This window comes from Cavia porcellus, unplaced genomic scaffold, assembly GCF_034190915.1.
Source record: "Cavia porcellus strain 051 isolate PalLab524CR breed Dunkin Hartley unplaced genomic scaffold, mCavPor4.1 scaffold_9, whole genome shotgun sequence".
Taxonomy (NCBI): Eukaryota; Metazoa; Chordata; class Mammalia; order Rodentia; family Caviidae; genus Cavia; species Cavia porcellus.
In genome coordinates this window covers 1,393,920-1,413,792 of record NW_026947492.1, presented here as the reverse complement: position 1 = coordinate 1,413,792, position 19,873 = coordinate 1,393,920, and the positions used below count along the sequence as shown (strand labels likewise).

General features: G+C 36.4%; 1 protein-coding gene across 1 annotated transcript in view; it reads right to left on the bottom strand.

The window, feature by feature from the left end:
- Positions 1-19,873, bottom strand: part of Ddx10 (DEAD-box helicase 10) — a 258,076-nt gene that overhangs the window by 74,858 nt on the left and 163,345 nt on the right. The gene's annotated exons all lie outside the window — the stretch shown is intronic.

Here is a 19,873-nt window from a genome sequence, read left to right as displayed (position 1 = left end):
GATCAAAACAGTAACTGTTATTTGCTACCAGCTGGAGCTTATGTATTCCAGAATTCCATGCCTCCAGCAGAGATCAACATGACCTTTCCCAGGGTTACGATCAAGGCTTCTTTGAATTACATAATTAAGGTGATCTTATGCTTTGTGTCTGCTCAGGACCAGTAGTCCTGGTGGAATGACTTCACTCTCCAAAGCGCTGTTAGTATGGCACTTTAATAATGAAAATCAACCACAGTGCATAACAACTTTTATATCAGGAGGAGAGGGATGTTCCAGCTTATGAATAAACTACCTATATGTAGTAATTCTATTAGGGCTGCTTTCCAACAACACCCCCCCCCACATTCTGTCATCTTGTTTTACTGTTCTTCCTGCAAAAGGACTCTGACTCATCCCAAAAGTTATTGTGCCATCTAATAAACAGCACAGTGAATCCAGCTATATTACTGTTCTGAAAATGTCACAGTGAAAGAAAGTAACTACATTAAAGCAGTTACTGTTTCACTGACTCCAATACTGAATGTCTACCATTTGCTGTGTATCACTCTAGTTAGTGATAGTCATGGGGGTCCCCGCTGGGGCAGCGGCAAGTCAAGCAACAAACTAATATGATTGAAATACTGTCTTGATAGAGATAAGTACTTAAGGGAAAACGACGTCAAGGCAAGAGGGTAGAAAGATGTTCATGTTTGGCATTGAGTGATCAGTGGAAGACTCGCTGGTAAATGGTATTCTAGTAGAAACTAAAAGGGAGTAAGGAAGCAAATCACTTATGTATCTCGCAGTACCCAGGGCAAAAGCTAGAATCTGCCTGGTTGTCTAAGGAATCACCAGGCAGCCTGAGGTTAAGCGAGTTTATTGGGAGAACAGTGGAAAATAAGATTAGAGAAAGATCTGATGTACCTACGACTTGATAGCTTTCATTATGATTAAGACGGGAAGCTCTCTGAGGATTGAGTTCTGCATAGAGGAACAATAGGTGACATTCAAAACTTATTCTGGCTACTCTATTAAGAATAATGGGGGGCTGGGGATTTAGCTCAGCAGCATAAGCGCCTGTTGCAAGTGCACAGTTTTGAGTTCAATTGCCAGTACCAAAATAAAAAGAATAATGGAAAGAGGGACAGGTGAAAAAAAGGGAGACTAGATCTGAAGGCTCTTAAATTAATAATCCACATTAGAGAAGATAATGGCTTCAATCAAACTAATAGTCACTGGGATATGATAAAGTATTTGGAGTACAAATCTAGTTTTTAAAATGCTTTTGTTTTATAAGAAATTTCTATCAATGGTAGAGTTCTCATATGCTCCTTCAAACAATTTTTTCTTGTTCCCGACATTTCATGATATATTTATCAAAACTAAAAGACAAACATTGACATATTATATTAACTAAATTTCAGACTTTAGCTGGACTATACCAAATATTTTGGATCTGTTTTAAGGTATAGCCACCTGCATTTACTTATGAACAGTGGAATATAAAAATGAAAGAAGTCAAAGATATTGCTAAGATTTCTATTGAGCAACTCAAAGGATACAAATATTTTCTAGAAGAGAAAGAACATATTTGGGAGACACAAATCTCAAGTTTGCATTAGTATATGTTAACACCTACTAAAATCCAAGTGGAGTTTGTCTAATAGGCAGGTGGCTATATGGCATTCAACAAACAAGTCTGTGCATGTTAGGGAGTTCCTTATAGTACAATTACAAGAACTCGACACTCAACTGCGTGTAGGTATGTAGACACTTATAGGAGACCAGATAATGGGGATCAGGCCTAAATGACCTTCTCTGTGAACAGTGTAGCAGAGCAGCAAGCTGTGCTCCCCTGGCAGCATGTTGCACGTTCCAGAGAAGAGTCGACACAGCCGAGATCCAGTTGTTTACCTGGGCATCTACTATAGATAACCGGGGGCAGATCAATCTTCTGCTACCCTAAGTGCTTGCTTCCATATCTAAGTAAATAAAATCACGTGTGCCAAATACTCTGGGCTCTTTGTCCACTAGAGCCCCCAGATTCCAGATTAATTCTGTGTCTTTCGTCCTTCTGTTGCCCCCCCCCCCAAATCAGGGATAAATTCATAGGCTGGTTTCTACAGTCCTTGAAAATGTATTCTAGGCTGCTAGGGAAAATGCCTAGATAATGATATTATATAGCTTCTCATTTTCAGTCTTTCCCTAATTATATTCACATTACTAGAATTCTCTAGAATCTTCAATGGCCTTAGTATCAGTAAAATCTTAACAAGCTAAACACATCTTACAAAAAGTATTATTTTTAAAAACAAGATACACATCTAACTCTTCTTAAAAAACAAAAATTTTGGCAACATTATAGGAGATAAGAAAAATACAAATTTGAGATTTTATAGCTTGCTTGTAGACAAATACAGTTAAGTACTTCCTCCTTGTAGTTCATACTCACACTGATGACTGATAGTCTCTTCAGAGTAAAATGTGGGGCAACACTTACACATAAATCACTTTCAGAAGGGTAAGAACTCTCTCAAAGTTTATTAATAAACATTTATCAATGAAAATACAGAATAAGCTACATCAAAAGAGAAGATTCTGACACATTCATATCAACTCACACTTGACAAAGGACTTTGCTGACATTTGATTTTAAAGTTTTTGAAGTTTAAATATCAATATTTCAGATTCAAATGCTAAACAATGAAAAATGTTTCTGCTATTCAGTTCCTTCCAAAGAGAAGATGAGTGATGGAAATTATCATAGGCCATGACAGAGCATAATGACAATTTTATACTTTGGCCTTGCTGGGTAAATGGGCTGGAATTATACAGCATAACCAAAACACTACCCTAAAAAGGGAACTACAGTTTAGGGTGCATATGTAAGGCTACCATCACAAAAATAGCTTTTTCAAGCTATTCTTAGAATTTTTTTCTTTAATTCTCAATTTCATAATAATCACTGTCTCTTGCTTACACTTCTGAGAAGGTCAGTTAGCTTAGCTCTCCACCTCACTGATTTAGCACAAAACTCAGCTTATTTACAATTGTGACTATAAACTTGACTTCTTTAAATGTCAGTTTCTTCAAATGTTTAAAAGTAATGTGTATCTCTTACTTTCCTCTCAAGGCTATTATGGGGAATGAATTAAATAAAAATATGTGAAAGTTCATCCAATGGAAGGAATGCTGTTTAACTCAGTGTACCCTAAATTATGAATGGACTATGGCTATAAACTTTTAAAAAGAAAATAAAGTGGAATAGAAAATTCTGACTATATCACATACAATAAAGCCAAGTATTTTGTGGGGAAAAAATACAGTTATGTATGCATGATACTGAGAAGGAATGTAAAATGTTTCTAACTCTAGGAACCAGCAAAGTCCCCCCACTCCCAAGAAAGAAAAAAAAAGCAGGTGCAGGAATCCTATATTGAGCAATTCTCTTTCACAACCATACCTTCATGATTGTCAATCATCAAGCCGTTCTGGGAACATTTTTGCACCCACACTGCCCTCTACTTAAATTTTTTCATCAATCCCCTTTCCTTACTTGAAAGATGGAGGAAACACAAATAGCATCTATGAAAAGCAAATGCAAGTTGTCATTAGATACTAAGTGATGTGAGGCACCAAGGTATTTTTTCTGTTTCCTCTTTTCTGACCATACACCAAGCCAATAAGGTAAAGAATTAGTCAGTAAGCACTGTGGACAAAAGAAAACGAACCCAACATATATAAAGTTACAGTATCTGAAAAAGAAGTTTTCTCTTATCTTGGTCCCAAGCTACTATTCACATGAAAAAAGGCTTTAGGTCAAACCTTATATAGAGCATTGCCCGCTAACAAAATATAACTCAATATTTCCATATGACTAAAGGCAAATACTACAATCATCAGTATCACTCAAGCTGTTGCCATCTGAGTTCGAGGTTATTTATACTCTATGACCTTATACCATCTGCCTTTTAATGAGATCTGTTTTATTGATAACTTTCCTATCAATTTCCCCTCATGCCAGTTATTTCATCTCACTGGTAATGGCTTGGTCTTTAACAGATTAATTATTCTAATTTTCTGTTTACCCCTTTTATCCTCATAGACCAAAATGTCATGACAGCTAGGACTATAACTACAGTAAAACTCCACGTAGAGTCACGTGGGTCTTGCCTGGAGGCAGAAGCATACACTGGATATACTCAGTACACAGGTGTTAAGATTTCTACACTGATTAGCCAGAGCTTTTAGAGTCTTGACCATGACCGGGATTTATCCTTAGTACTGAGGACTGAACCCAGGGCCTTTACCTTGAGCTATATTCCTAAATCTTTTTTTTTTTTTTTTTAATTTTGAGAAAGGGTCTCATTGAGTTGCTAATTGCCCAGGCTGGGCTGAAACTGTAATCCTCCTGTATCAGCCTCTCAGAATGCAGGGGTATTACAGGCACGCACCACAATACCTGGCTGCACTTAATTTTCGTATCAGTGAGCTATTATATCACATATGAAATGGTATCTCATATTTTTCAAATTATTGACTTACATTCATACCAAAATCTTCCAATATAAAGTATCAAGTGAAATTTTGGCTTATTTTCAGTTTGAATATTTTAGTCAAGCCATTCAATAAGTGCATTTGAAAAATACTTCAACATGAACTGTACAACTATATTCCTATTTCTACTCTAAACTGTTCAGTGTCTAATAAAGTTCAACCTACTTGTTATAATTATTAATATAATATTCAAGGTCCTTTATTTCAATTTGTACTGCTCTAATTTCTGTCCTCTAGGGTAGAGGTGTAGCTCAGTGAAAAAACACTTGATTAGCATGCTCACAGGCCTTGCGTTCAATCCCCAGCAATATATATACACACACACACATACCTACTCTGCAGAAAAATTCACCAGTCTTGAGACTTACTGACTGCTTTTGTTCAATGTCAACCTGGTAGTTAATGTTCAGTACCACTTAGTATTCATGTAGGGTCCTACTTACATATTTCTTGCATTAAATTGTTAGTTCCTCAAAAGCAGTTTGCATCAATCTTGGCACTGAGAGGAACAACACATAGTAGGTAGTCAAGAAATATGGAGAGTATCTCCACTTGTATCTCCCTGGAACCAGCCTACCTCCTGTACTGCATCCCACCTGAAACTCTCATCACATCTCCCGTGTGAATCCTGAATCAGCCCAACTACTGACATTCTAGGTCTACAATGACTCATCAACTTTTCTAGTTTCCTCTCTTATATTCCTCAGGTACTTCAGTAAAACCTGATCTACACTTGGCATAAGTCCAGCTAAACATGGTTTGTCACTTCAAGGTTGTTTAGTATGTCAGGATGTAAAGCAAGTACAAAGGTGCATGTCCAAATAGAGATCTCTGACTCCTAATGGGGTTGTAGCATCATCTTAATTATATACATATCTACTGCAAGAATGCCTACAACAAGCTCACTCTCCCGAAGATTTTTATTGGGGTTGGGGTATGTCTTGGTTACTCTTCTATCGTTGCTGGGACAAAACACCCAACACTCAAAATGAAGGAAGAAAAGGGTTCACTGTTCGTGGAGGTTTCTCTCCATAATCAGCTGGCTCCAAGCCAGGATGGCATGGCACAGGGGCAATACCCCAAGGCAGCAACCAAAGGAAAAGAAGGAGAAAACAAGCCTCTTCTCCTCCCTCATATTGTACACAGGCCACCTCCTCCCTCCAGGGGGGTATAGCACTCATGAAATCTCCTTGCCTACCTTTGCACAAGATGAGGATATTCACAAAGAAAAACCCTGGCTCCCTGCTGAGTCTCTTAGTTAACTTTTGAACTGCCCAAGCTGACACAGTGTATCAACCCAAACAGGGAACTACTAGGGAACGATTCTAATATATGCATTTTCAGGCATCTTTCAAGGATTTGGACTCAACATTTTGCAAACCTGATTGAACTACTGTTTCAACTCTTGGTACTTCAGAGCAAGCTTGCCTAAAAAGGCAACAGATTATTTTGATTCACATTTTTAGTAGTGATCTGCAGACTACAAAGTCCTTAGACATTTGCTATGGCTTAAATATAAAATGTCCCCCGAAGCCCCATGAAATCACAGATGGGACTTTTGGGATAGAATTAGTCTGCTGATGGGTTTATAGCTGAGTGTGATGTTAGGAGTGGAAGCCTGGCAGGAAGAGGCGGGTCACTGCAGGGATGGCCTCTTCTTCCCTTGATCCGTCTCTGCTTCCTGCCTGTCATGGCATAAACGGTTGCTCCTCTTCCATGCCACCCTGCCCAAGCCTGCCGATTATGGGCTGAAACGTCTACAAACTGTAATCCAAAATAAACCTTTCCTTCTTTAAGTTGTGGGTGTTGTATTTTATCAAGGAGAAAGTAACTAAGACAATCATTGTTTATCTTCACAAAAGCCGTGAAAGGTGACAACATAGGCCATATAGACTACTGTTGTATAGAAGAGGAAACTAAGGCTAAGTAACTAACCACCTGGAGTTCAAAGCTAGCTGGAAAGAACTGAAGTGGGAACTTGATGTGGTGGCCAACGCCTCTAATTCCAGCACTGTACAGCAATGCGGCAATTAATAATGAAGGCAGACCTCACACCCAGAGTCTGATCTAGCACACATTACTGACAAACTCACAACATGGACTACACAACAGCCTCATCCACTCTGACTTTTCTTTTTTGTTTAGCTATGACTTAATTTCTTTCTTCTTTCTTTCACTTCGTTCTTCTCAAAGGAGCACCAGAAAGGACACAGCAATTGTATGTGAAAGACAAAAACTTTAGGATTAAACATACTTTGCAAGGGATCAATAGTAGTCATGTTTAGAATTCAAACACAACTCACGTTAAATCAACTAGGCTGAATCCTCTGATGATATACTTTCCAGTTTCCAAAGAAAGCTGCATTAATATAAATAAATGAATGAGCTTAGGAGGGTTTATCATTTCCTCCTGAAAGAAATAACATGTCTTTTTGAAATGAAAATAAAATGTGTCTGTAGTAAGGAGGAAAATGATGTACACAGGCCAAAAATCAAGATGGGCAAAACAAAACAACTGATCTTAATTGTAAGCAGAGGTCATCTTATAGGCCAAAGACAGATAAACAATATGATTCTTGATAGAGGAACTTTAGGGTCATGTGTATACTATGACTGCAGCATTTTCCAAGCTGACTGAACATTTTCCGGAGCTAACTGAACATTCTTTTTTTCATTTGGGAAAAAGAATTTTATAAGTTTTAGGAGGTAAAATATCACACTTCTTGGAACAAGGGGATTTAAAAAGAAATACATATTTGAAGAATATAAATGATTAATTTTCTTTCATAGGTTTCATAAAATATGGATGACTTTAGGGAATAAGGTTTCTATTATTTCTAGCATTGCAAAAATTATCCACAACACTATATATTCTCAAATCTACAAATTAAAACATTTAGGTTTAGCACATGTATAGAAACCTAGTCTAATCTTTATTTTTTAAAAAATAGGATTTTAGTCAAAATATGACATATATTCAGAAGTATACGAAAAGCATACTGCTGAATTCAGAAAGTATACAAATCAAAAGCACATAGCTTGATGAGTTTTCACAAAGAATAACCTATGCAACTAGTACCAAAACTACGAAATCAGAATCCTCTTATTTCTCTACAGCCTCCCTAACCCACTTCATGCTTCTTCCAAGTAACAAGCCCTTCTTTTCCCCAAAGATAACCTAACCCCAAACATGCACTTTACTTTTACAAAAAGCTTTCATATAAATGAAATTCTACATTATTTACTCTTGTGCTTGGCTTTTTTTTTGCTTAACACCACATTTGTAAAATCTGTCCTTGTTGCTATACAGAGGTAATTCTTTCATAGCTATGTAATATTTCATTGTATCACTATGCTGTAATTTTTCACTTTGCAATTTGAGTTATTCCTAGTATTGGAAAACTATACATGGTGCTTCCCTTTGAACAACTTTGGACGTAGTCTTACATATATTTCTCTTGGGTATCTACCCGAGAAAAGAAATGTGGGCCACAGTGTAGGCACTGCCCAGTTTACAGATGCTACCAAAGGCTTCTCCAAAGTGTTTGTATTAATGAAGTGAAGTAAACTTACGAAATTAAAGTAAGACATTCTGAGACTCATACTATTTCTGAATATTTTAGATTGCTCAAGGCAATCAGGTGACATTTACTAATTAAAAGTTAGAGGGCAAAAAAAAAAAAAAAACCCAAAAAACCCCTCTTAAATAAGCCCTAAAGACTTCTGCATATTGGCTTCTGAGACAAATTTGAGAGTTTTCTTTTCCCGACCAAATAGATATGTGACCTAAGCCAAGTCACTTAATCAGCTTCTCAATGCCAAGCCTTTTTCAATTGTTGGATGACTATGATGCTTCGACTTATAAATTTACTGATCAAATAGAATAACCTTAATGAAAGTACTATGAAAGGATAAAACTCTACACAATGTTACAGAATAGTTATGCCAACATACTCTATAAACCACAAATTCAAGAGTTCTCATCAAGTAATGAAATCTTTGAATCCTGTAAAATAAAATTTTAAAAAAGGAGTTAGGCAAAGAAAAATATGTTTCTATATTGCAGACACCTGACAACATCTTTCCCTGAAGCAAGAAAATAGAGCAAAGATGAATCACTTAATGTCACTGATAATAATAATACTAAGATTATCTACCTAGAGCTTTACATTTACACAACATTTTTACCTATAATTCCTTAGAACGAACACACATTACACACACCGAAAAAAAGATATCAGCAAGAGAAACTAATTCTTGGTGATATTTCACATACCTGTGATGGCCCCTAGCACACACTCCAATAGCCACTAACTTTCCTACTCTTTGACACACTAGTTTATGATGCTCTCCAACAAGAGTGCTTCTGGCTTTTAAAAGAGTAGGCAATAAAGCCTTGTTACTCCATGGGCCACACATTAAGACAAGAGAGTAAAAGTTTTTCCCTCAAAGAGCTTTTCTTATCCACAAGAAATTGCCACTAACACAAGAGTTAGGGAATACCATAAATACACAAAAATTAGGAATCAGTTTTATTCTATCACAGACCTCCAAGACTAAGACTGACCATTAAGAATCGGTACAAAATTATGTATCATTCCATATCTATCTGTTATTTCCTTTCCCTATTGATTCCCTCCTTGAATACAGAGGACAAAGATTTCCTTTTGAGAGGCAGTAGCATTTCTCTCCTTCCCTTTTTCCTTCCTCCCTGTGACTGTCTAAGTATTAGGGATGTTTCTGTTTACACAGCACATGGCATTGTTCTCCATCTTTCTGGTGGAAGGCATTTAGCACTGAACTATTTATAAGATGATAATTCTACATTTGGTATATGTCATTTAAGAAAATAAAAGACAAAAAAGATGGCAAACTTAATATATAAACAAATTCATATTTGTGTTCGTCTTAGCTTTTATATACTTATCATCAATGATAGTGTATATATTATATACGTCTTTGGTTTCAGTAACTTATTCACTGCATAGTCAGTGGACACATAATAATACATGGCTCAGTGGTTCCAGGTATCGGTATCCACAATCATGGACACACACCCACATGCATATATGCTCAAATGAGAATACACACATTCAGCCACATAATCACCAACTGATCACAACTATTCAAACAAAGATAATGTGTGTGGTTACAGAAGCTATGTCTATACATCCTCTACTATGGTAAGGTATCTTTGAATAACATCATTAGACAACTGCCTCATTATACAAACATCACAAGGTTCTTACACAACCTGGATGGTATATAGTTCCCTCACTCTCTGTGGCCTCAATGCAATCCAAACATGCAGTGAATGTGACACATATGAAACAACTGATGGTATAACATGGTATATAATGCCTTGCAACAAGTTTTTTTAAGTAGAAAGACTATAGTCTAAAATGATAAAAAGGATGGTATAGTAAACACATAAACCCTTCCATATTTATTTATCAAGTGTTATATACCATACATGATATACTTTCATATGACTGCTGGTATAGGTTTACACCATCATCATCACAAACTTGTGAGTAATCACGAGTGTATTACACTACAATGTTTATGACAGCTACAATTTCATTAGGCAATAAGAATTTTTCAGCTCTATTATGAACTAATGGGACCATAGTATATGCTTTCTCTTGTTGACCAAAATTCTGTTATGCTATGCATGAGTACATACAAACGTCAGTTACCTCTAATCTGAGACAAGCCAAATAAACCATGACTAAGCAGAAACAGCATCTGTCATGGTTTATGTCTGTGTCCCCCAAGCCTCATGAGTTTGAATTGTGCATTTGTGATTAGTTTATTGTCTAGTGCTTAGACTAATGGTATTAGTGCCCCACCTACATAGGAGGGGGGAGCCAGGATGTGATGTAATGGCAGGAAGATGTATCTTGCTCTTTGCCAGTTCCTGTTTGCTGTTTGCAGCCGCCATGAACAGCGGCTCAGCCATGCCCCCCTGTCTTGGAGCCAACTGAGTGTGGACTGAAACCTCCAAAAAACTGTAAGAAATAAACCTTTCCTTTCCCAACTTTGGGCTTCAGGTATTTTGTCTCAGCAACGAGTAAAAAGTAACTAAGACAGCATCATAGGGGTTGAATTACACTGTTGTGGCCCATTTATTAGAATAAACCTAAATGACTATACAACTGAGCAGGACCTATTAGATCACTTACTAACACCAGTAACAGCTATAGATATACAAAGATAACTGTTTTTGGCAACTTATCAATTTTCCCACAAATTTTATCTGGTTACATTTTCCAAGCTTAATAGAGGAAATATTCTCTGTCTTGATTAAATTTCTCTCATTACTGAAACAAAACACCTGATGCCCAAAATTAAAATTAAGGAAGGAAAGGTTTTTCAGCTCACAGTTTGTGGCAGTTTCAGTCCATAACGGGCTGGCTCGGAAGCAGAGTAGCTTGGTTGAGGGGTTACCATTCATGGAAGCAGAAGACAGCAAAAGCAACAAGAGCAAAAGGGGAGGAACAAGTCCCTTTTCCGTTCCTATACTGTCTGCAAGTTATCCACCCTAGCATGGGTGAAGCACTCACACTGCCAATCACAGCACTAGACAACAAACCAACCACAACCTCTAGATTCAGTCACATCTGAAAATCCTGACCCCCATGACTGCATAAGGTTTGGCGGGAACATCCAGACACTAACCATAACATTCCCCAAGAAGTATTCAAAGAAATACCGTCTAAAATACTTGCTAGTCACTAGAAGTCTGCCATAAAATAATACAGCATTATACTGCAAGTTTAAAAGTAACACACTTGACCTGTTTTCTAAAAAATTACTTTTTGTTCTCCAAATTAAAAACTTGCCTGGGACAGGTTTAAGATCACTCTTGACACCAACTACAAAGTCATCAGTGGTCAAAACCAAGCAAGGCAGGCAAATCTGGATCTGAGTGCTAGTTCTTCTATGATCTAATCACATCTGCACACGTTTACGGTAAGGCAGTGCTAGTGAATCATTTAGAGGCCAAATGCCCAAACTGCAACCTTAAACCCACTTATTTACTGCAAAATATCAACACTGCAACTAAGCCTGAATAGTTAGGTTTTCATTTAGAAAACATAACCTGTACATTAACATCTTTTGTCTTAAAAGAAAAGCAGGCTCACCACCACTGCAATAATTCATTCAGATAATCCATATTCAAAGGCATCAAATACTTATTTACTATGACACTGACAGAATTTTAGCAAGATCCTCTTTTTTTTTTTTTTTTTTTTTTTTTGGTAAAACAAAAAATAAATAAACAAGAAACTGTATTACAGAGTGAATGCGCGATTGTCATGGATGCTGGATTCCAAAGTCAGCAGGAAAGGTAAAAATGAACATAATCAGAATACCCTAGAATACCCCTTACATCAACCACAAAGTACAATATACATAGTTTTGTGTATTTAACTACACTAAAGCTTAGAGATCTCTAAGTTAGACAGAAGAAGAGGGGAAAGGCAAAACCAATATGGACCTATTAGGACAGCTCTTCCTTTAAGAACTAGTCAAATAGTTCTTAGTAAGATGGATAGGGGTCAAGTATTCTAAAAGGATCTCGATGGCCTACAGAGTTTATTACTTTCCATCTTAATATTTAGAATCTATAACCTTAATACAAGAGGATTTGTTTAACACAGATAGAAAAAAAGAGGTCAGCACTTGGGAGAGGACATCGTGTATTAGACATACCCACTTTCGAACAGCAAGTTAAATACATAGATGCAGCTCCATGGTAGTCCACAGGCCCAGCTGCAAGATTGTAAGGAGTCAATAATTTACACAGGTTTAAAATGTAAAAATCAACTTTAAGAATGAATATACTTGTGTTTCATTGATTCAGTCAATATATATCTACAAAACAGTATGTATGTGCCAGTTATGAAGAAAAACTCAGTCCTTGCTCTCAAGGAGTTCACAATCTAGTGAGGAGAGACAACCACTAAGTAATTCAGCAGGATGATGTTCAATTACACTGGCAAAGAAAGTAAGAAATTAAAATGTGCCTGAAGGAGGCAAGAAAGCCAACAAAATGGAAATACTGCTAGGAGGTAGAAACCATGAATGAGAAAACATTCTAGACAGAAAGTTTGGATAAAAGAAACACAAACAAGTACAGAAGAATATGCATATGATGCTTCATAATCATTAAAAAACATCTGACTGCTGAGATGAGAGGTTTTAGCATTAATGACAAATTAACAAGTTTGTATCTGCCAATGGTGCACTCTTATGTTTCTTAATGTAATCATTAATGAAAAAGAACAAATTTTAGATAAAGAGAAAAATTTCCTCATCTACATAATTGAGGCAATGGTATATAGCTCATGAGGATTAAAGCAATAACGCCTGTGAAGCCCTTAGCCATTGTTGTGACCTTAATTTTGCATTCCTCAAAATTCATATATTGAAAACCTAACCCCTAGAGCAAGTGGTGTCGAACCTAAGGCACATGTACTATGTTAAGACAAAAGGTGTTAATGCAGAGTTGTTTCTTTTCTAAACTAAAACCCCAGTATTCAGGTTTAAATGAAGTGTTGGCACTTTGTGGTAAATAAGTGGGTTTTGGGTGGCAGTTTGGCACTTAAGTCTCTAAAAGGTTCACCATCACTGCCCTAATGTAACTGTACCAGGGAGTAGGTTTTTTATGATTAGGTCATAAGGGCTTGAAACTTGTTAATGGAATTAACATTATAAAGAAGGTTCAGGGAGCTACCGCTACCTTGTCCTTCTACCACATGAAGATACGTGAGAAGGTGGACACCTGTGAGCCAGCAAGCATGCTGCACTAGGCAGACATACATTTGTGAACACGATGATTTTAGATTGCCCAGTATTCAAAATGGTGAACAATACATTTTGTTCATAAGCCACCCACTTCTACTATTTTGTTACAACAGCCTGAATAGACTATCACAGTATTTGTAACATAATAATAAACAGTCAATAAATGACAGCAGCTATTGTTTACTACTATACTTTACAATGACAATGCAAATCACACCCAGACTAATGTTGATATTACAGCTCCTATTTTAAAGAGAAAAAAGGATATACTTCATGAAATGTGGTAAATTTAATAATGATGCTACTGAGTTACAATTTTACTTGAGTTTCAATTTTTAATTAGAGAATAGCATTAACTTTATTTTTACATATGCTCTGGTAAGTAAAATACATCTAGAAGAATAAAAAATCTCATAGCGATTCTTATTATTTACTACAATGTTATAAAAAAGGTACATGACAGAGTAGAAAGCATACACATAAGCACCCAGAGATCTGAGTTCTAACTCAATTTTGTTGTTTTTCGATTGTGGGGCCCTGAAAGAATGATGTGTTCATCATAGGCTTCACATCTTCACCTGCTTAATGAGAATACATAATATAAAAGTTTTCTCCTTAAAAGTCTCAGCTAAACATATGATGATGGAGAATTAGTTATTGTTTAAGAGGTACACAGTTTCTATTTGAGAAGATGAGAGGGTTCTGAATGGGTTTCGGTCATTCATTAAAATACTTTATCAGTGCGTATTTGTGAAGAATGTACTGTGTCAAGTGACAGGAATACAAGGAGAAGCCAGGTGTGGTGGTATATGCCTATATTCCTGGGTAGTCCCAGTACCCAGAAGACTGGCTCACTATGAATTCAAGGCAGCCTGGGTAGTAAAGTCAAGGCCAATCTGAGCTACATGGTGAGACCCTGTTCCAAAATACATTAAATAAATAAATAAGTAAAATTGAGCATGGCAGGCAGACATGCATTCAAATAAGCACAATGAACCATCAAGGATGCTTTGCAATGCACGTACGAGATTAAAAAGTCAGAGTTCATAACAACCTGAAGTCAGAAAAAGCTCCATGAATTCTTTTAGCTGAGTCTTACAAGAACAGCAGGTACTCAGGATGAGAATGATAGCTTGACCACATTCTTTCCTTTCCCATAGTTACTACAAAATAGTCACGACTAGAGGACAATCTTAAAGGAACTCAGAAAGAACACCTTAAGTAATTTCAAGATAATTTTAAGTCTAATAAGCACAGTAACCCTCTCTTTCTCATTATCACCACAGGTTGGAGGAACTACTACATAATCCCCAAAATATCCATAAAATCGCTGTTCACCAGATAAGCTTCAAGCAAAATGTGAGGAAAATCTTCAAGTGGTCACAAAGGTTGAGGACCTAAAATAGGAATTATGTTCAGTACAATTTGTGTCTTTCATTAAGTGGCTCAGAACAAAATTACACAAGATCTACACAAATAAAATCATGATTAAAAGTGACTTGCAATAAGTACTCTTTGTTTTACACAAGGTCCAAAGTTTAGGGACACACCCCAAATCATGCTAAATTTAAAGACTGCTTGCCTTTTACATCTTAGCTTAAAGTTCTCTCCTTCCTCAATATATTTGCCATTAACCATTTCCTTGAGTCTCTAGCCCACACAGTATAGTTGAGGTTTGTTTTTAAAGGAAAAAATGGGGAAAGTAATGTACAGAAAGAACTAAGGGCAATAAACAACAATGGGAATGAGGATTTGTTGAACTTACTAGATCTATCAAAAAAGGAAAAAAAAACTAGTAATGTTGGGCAAGCCATTTACCTACAAAGTAGCCTTATGTAGGTATTTTTAAAATATTTCTTTTTTCGTGCTGGTCAGGCACTTACGCTTTAAAGTATTTTATATATATATATATATATATATGTATATATATATATATATATATATATATATGAAGAGCCTTTTTTTTTTTCCCAAGCAAAAGCTTCCCCGGAAGCTCAGTATACAAGGGGAAAAACAGTGGCACTCTGGTTGAAAACAAATTTCAAATCTAGAGAACTGCCTACAGAGTCCTCTTGTCTCCTGGAATGGAGAACTTTTATCCAAGAAATCCAAATCATTCAGCAGAATATTTAAAATCATGGGAGTAGATGAATGCATGCTAAACTCACTCTTGAGTTTTACAAATCACAAAAATTTCAAAAATAATTTAATGACCAACATGATCTTTTTCATATTTGTCAAATAGTACTACCTTTTTAAATGCTTTAATGAGTTAATAAATGAAAGGATATTACCAAAAGAAAGAAGCAGAAAAATGAGAAAAGCAAAATGAAAGTTAGCTTTGCTTTATGCTTTTCTCATGAGGCAACCAAACAAGTCAATATAGGATACATTAGAAAATCAGTGCAAAGCATCTCTCAGGGATACTCAAGTTCTAAAATTACAGAAACTCTACTTTAGACCTCCTATCCTGAGAGAACTAACTGCAAAACTATTTTTTTCTGTTAGCACTAAGACCACAATAGATATCAAAAACACTATTTCCTAAGACAATTATTGCTAAGTAAATAAACCAGCCCAGAAATACGCCAGAAAAACTTTTAAAAGTGAGAATTTGCAATGTCTCTAGAATTACCTATAGAACTTCAACTTCAAACTGTTTGACTAAATTTTAGATTTTAGTGTAATTTTGGCCACTCTTAAAAAAATATGAACTATATAAATGTTGCTTATAGCACACTCTAGGCAACCTTAGCTTTCAATATTTAAGTGCCTCTGAGATGTCTGTCCTCTGTGCTTTGTTCCTTCACAGTCAGTGTTCAGTTTCATCAACATTATACTTTTTTTTTTTTTTTTTTTTTTTGTCTTTCTCCTTTTTATCGGTACCGGGGATTGAACTCACGACTGCCTGCTTGCAAGGCAGGCGCTTATGCCGCTGAGCTAAATCCCCAGCTCCCAACATTATACTTTTAACAAATCCCACTTTCTTTTTCAAAAGCCCAAAAGCTCTGCTACAATGCTAAGACTTATGTCCTCAACTTTCAGTATTTCTGTTACTCCTTTTTATATTTTTTGCAAAATCCTTCCAACTACCAGACAAGGACTTGTGACTATCAAAGCAACAAGAAACCCAGTTGGATAATGAGGTGAAGCTGTATTTCCAGGATTATATAACATCTCTGAACCCAAAAACCAATGTGGTCTAGTGATTACTGTTACAACTAGGTCTAGTGATTACTGTTACAACTATTTTTTCAGATGTGAGTTTTAAAAATCTCTAAGTTATAAGAATATATCACATTGCTCTACCTAAAGCAGAATGAATTCCATTGTGCAGCTTCAACATTTCTTTGCTAAAGAAAGTTTTGACACACACAAAGGCCTACTGGTATATCTCTTAAACCATTATGAGCTAAACACTGGCTAATGAAGAAACCCTCCTAAAGGTTTGCCGTCGTGTTTTTCTTACATTCCTGACAACTGCATATAACATATACCAGACAGATCTTATACATATACTTCAATAAAATGCTGTTTTAGGTTCCTGAGTTGTCTATTCCAACTTTATTTTACCCTACTGATACTTTAACTCAATTTTTCTTAAATGTTCTCTCTATGCCAAGGAAGGTATGTCCAGTAATCACAGTTTCTAAAACTGAAAACGCACATCATCACTTTTCTGAGAAATAAGGACAATTACATTAACTTTCATTGAAACTCTTTTCCTCATTTTTAAAATACTGTATCCTCTCTGTCTCACCTGTATAATGACATGTTTGCTGCATGATGCACAAAACAAGGTAGATGCTTATCTGAGTCCTCCCTTTTTTCCACTTTTAGTTTATGTGCTGATTCTTTAATAGCTAAAAACATGTAAGACTATTTCTGCCAAAATATTAAATCTACCAATTTCATTTTTTTGTGACCATTAAGATAGCCTCTGGATTTATGGTAGGTTCAGGCATTTTTTTAAAAAAAAGCTCTAGATTGAAGCTGACAACAGTACCTCACAAGGTTAAAATCCTTAATTCACACAATGATAATGTTTAAATAAAATGTAAAGAAAAAGTTTAGTCTAAAATTAAGTCACATCAGTCATTCGAGGCTCAGGTACTGCAGAGAAACCTGAAAATTCACATTACATACTTCCTCTCAGATTACAGAACTTTGCACTATTGCCCCTTTATCTCCCCAAAGAGCATCTTCTGAGTCTATTTCCAAGAAGCACCTTAAGAGTGTGCAGGCATGTGCGCACGCGCGCACACACACACACACACACACACACACACACACACACGCCCTGAAAGCCTTCATCTGCTGTCACTTTCATTTGCAAAGAGGCTGAGTGCAGACAGTCAGTTCAAGCTAATTCCCTGGGCTCTGTCAGCAAGCCTGAGGCTGTCATCCTGTCTGTCCTCAGGATCGCCACAAATGTTCCAGTCCTGGCTCCACTGGCCATTCAGCCATCTGGTAAAAATCATTCTTATTACAGAGCTCCCAACCCTTCACACTCAGATGAGGGCTGTGAAATGGAGACAGCTGAACATTTCAGTGTAATAAAACATAGTCTCTGCCTAATTAAAGCACTTAGGTAAACAACACAGCCTCTTCTTTTTTATTTCTTGGGACAATTCTTAGTGGGATTGAGACATTCTTTTGACAAAGTCCCTCTCTTATGGATATCAGGAAACAAACTTTCATAGATGTCAGGAAAAATAATGGGTGAGGACAGGAACTTGGCTCATGGAGTTCACATTAGAGATCAGCCCCAATGGAAAACTCTTAATTCTGATACCATTTACTGTTTGCTTGTTTTTCCCAGCTGACACAGTATATTAAAGCCAAATACATGAAACAAGTTTTAGGTAAATAAAAGAAGAGGACTCCAGAAAGCACTCAGGAGTGAGTGCAAACCATCATAAAATACGGGGGCATGGAGCATCAAGTAATAAAATTAAACCACATAAAATCCAAAAGAAGTAGATTCTAGTTCCCCCTTACTGATACCAAAACCTGAACTTGCCCAAATCCTTTATATAGAACACGTATGATCAAAAAATACAATGAATGCTTAAATTTTTAAAAATTATTACAACAAAAGACACTGACAATTATCTTCCTCAAGACACTCCTCCTCTATCTGAATACATATCCTACCATTTTTGCCACTTTCTGAAACAGTTTTGGAAGCCCTCTTTTGCACTATCATTATTGCTGTCATTACAGCAATAATGAACCAGACAGTGGCCAGAAAAATGGGATAAGTGTGCTGAAGAGAGGAGAAGCATTTTGAGGGAATTAATGGCAATGTGTCTTGCACTTTAATAGTTTTATAAAAAAAATTTTAAACATTTACTATATATTTTAATCACCAAGTGCATATTTCTGCACACACACATATATATCCATTTTCACACATTATGTATACATACAAATATACATGTACACACACACTTTTTTGAGGTAGTGGGGACTCAAATTCAGGTCCTTTTCCATGCTACGCAAGCGCTCTCCCACTTAGCGACATCTCCAGCTCTCCCCTACATTTTAGACTATCTCCACACTAATTATAATAACCAACACAACATAAACTATACATAATTATTCTCCTGAGTTGTTTAAGGAATTATAGCAAGAAAAGAAATTTACACATCTTCAGTACAGACATAGTCACCATAGGCCTAACTATACGTTCCATCTGCCATTAGTCCGATCTGTGGAAATAAAACCTACAGATTAACAGTGCAGGCCTTGTACACTAACATGCACAAATACACACAAGGAAATACAGCACACAGGGTTTTTAGATGATAGCTTTCATTTCACACCTACATATGCAGAAGTGAGAATGGCTTAGTAAAATGAAATAGGCTTACTTTTATGCTGAACAGACAAAACTCTTCTTTTTCTTCTTAAATTTTCTTCTTAAATTTAAATGTTCTCACCCTGCAGCCCCTAACATCTAATTTGCCTGCCACAGAAATTCATACCTGCATTTTAAAAGCATATGCAGAAGTTACCACCTTATTTAGCAGTCTGGCTATATACACTGAGATTTTCATTTTGGGGGACCTCTGAAGACAGAATGATTTTTAATACTGAATAAAAGCAGCCTCTTCATCTTATACTGTACAGTGATTGCTTCCCACTTCAGAACTATTACGTGAGTTATCATTTCTGACTTGTTTTCTAAGCACCAAGGCCAGCATGGAAAAAAAAACTGAAAAAGAATGTTATGGGCTTGCTCAAGGGAGTCAGATCTTTGCTAACTGCCAAGAAGAAATCATGGCTAGTCCGACACAGATTAGTGAGATATAGCAAGAGAAATGGCATACATTTGCTGAGCCCCAGTTCCAGGAAATAATTTCTACTAAATGTCCTTAGAATACTAAAACTTCTCTTAGCATCAAACTAACGGATAAAAAGCATAGCATGGATGGTATTTATAACCAGATGAATAAATGGATGGATGGATAAGACAGATGGACAGACAGACGGGTGGACAGATGGATTTTAGGGAAAC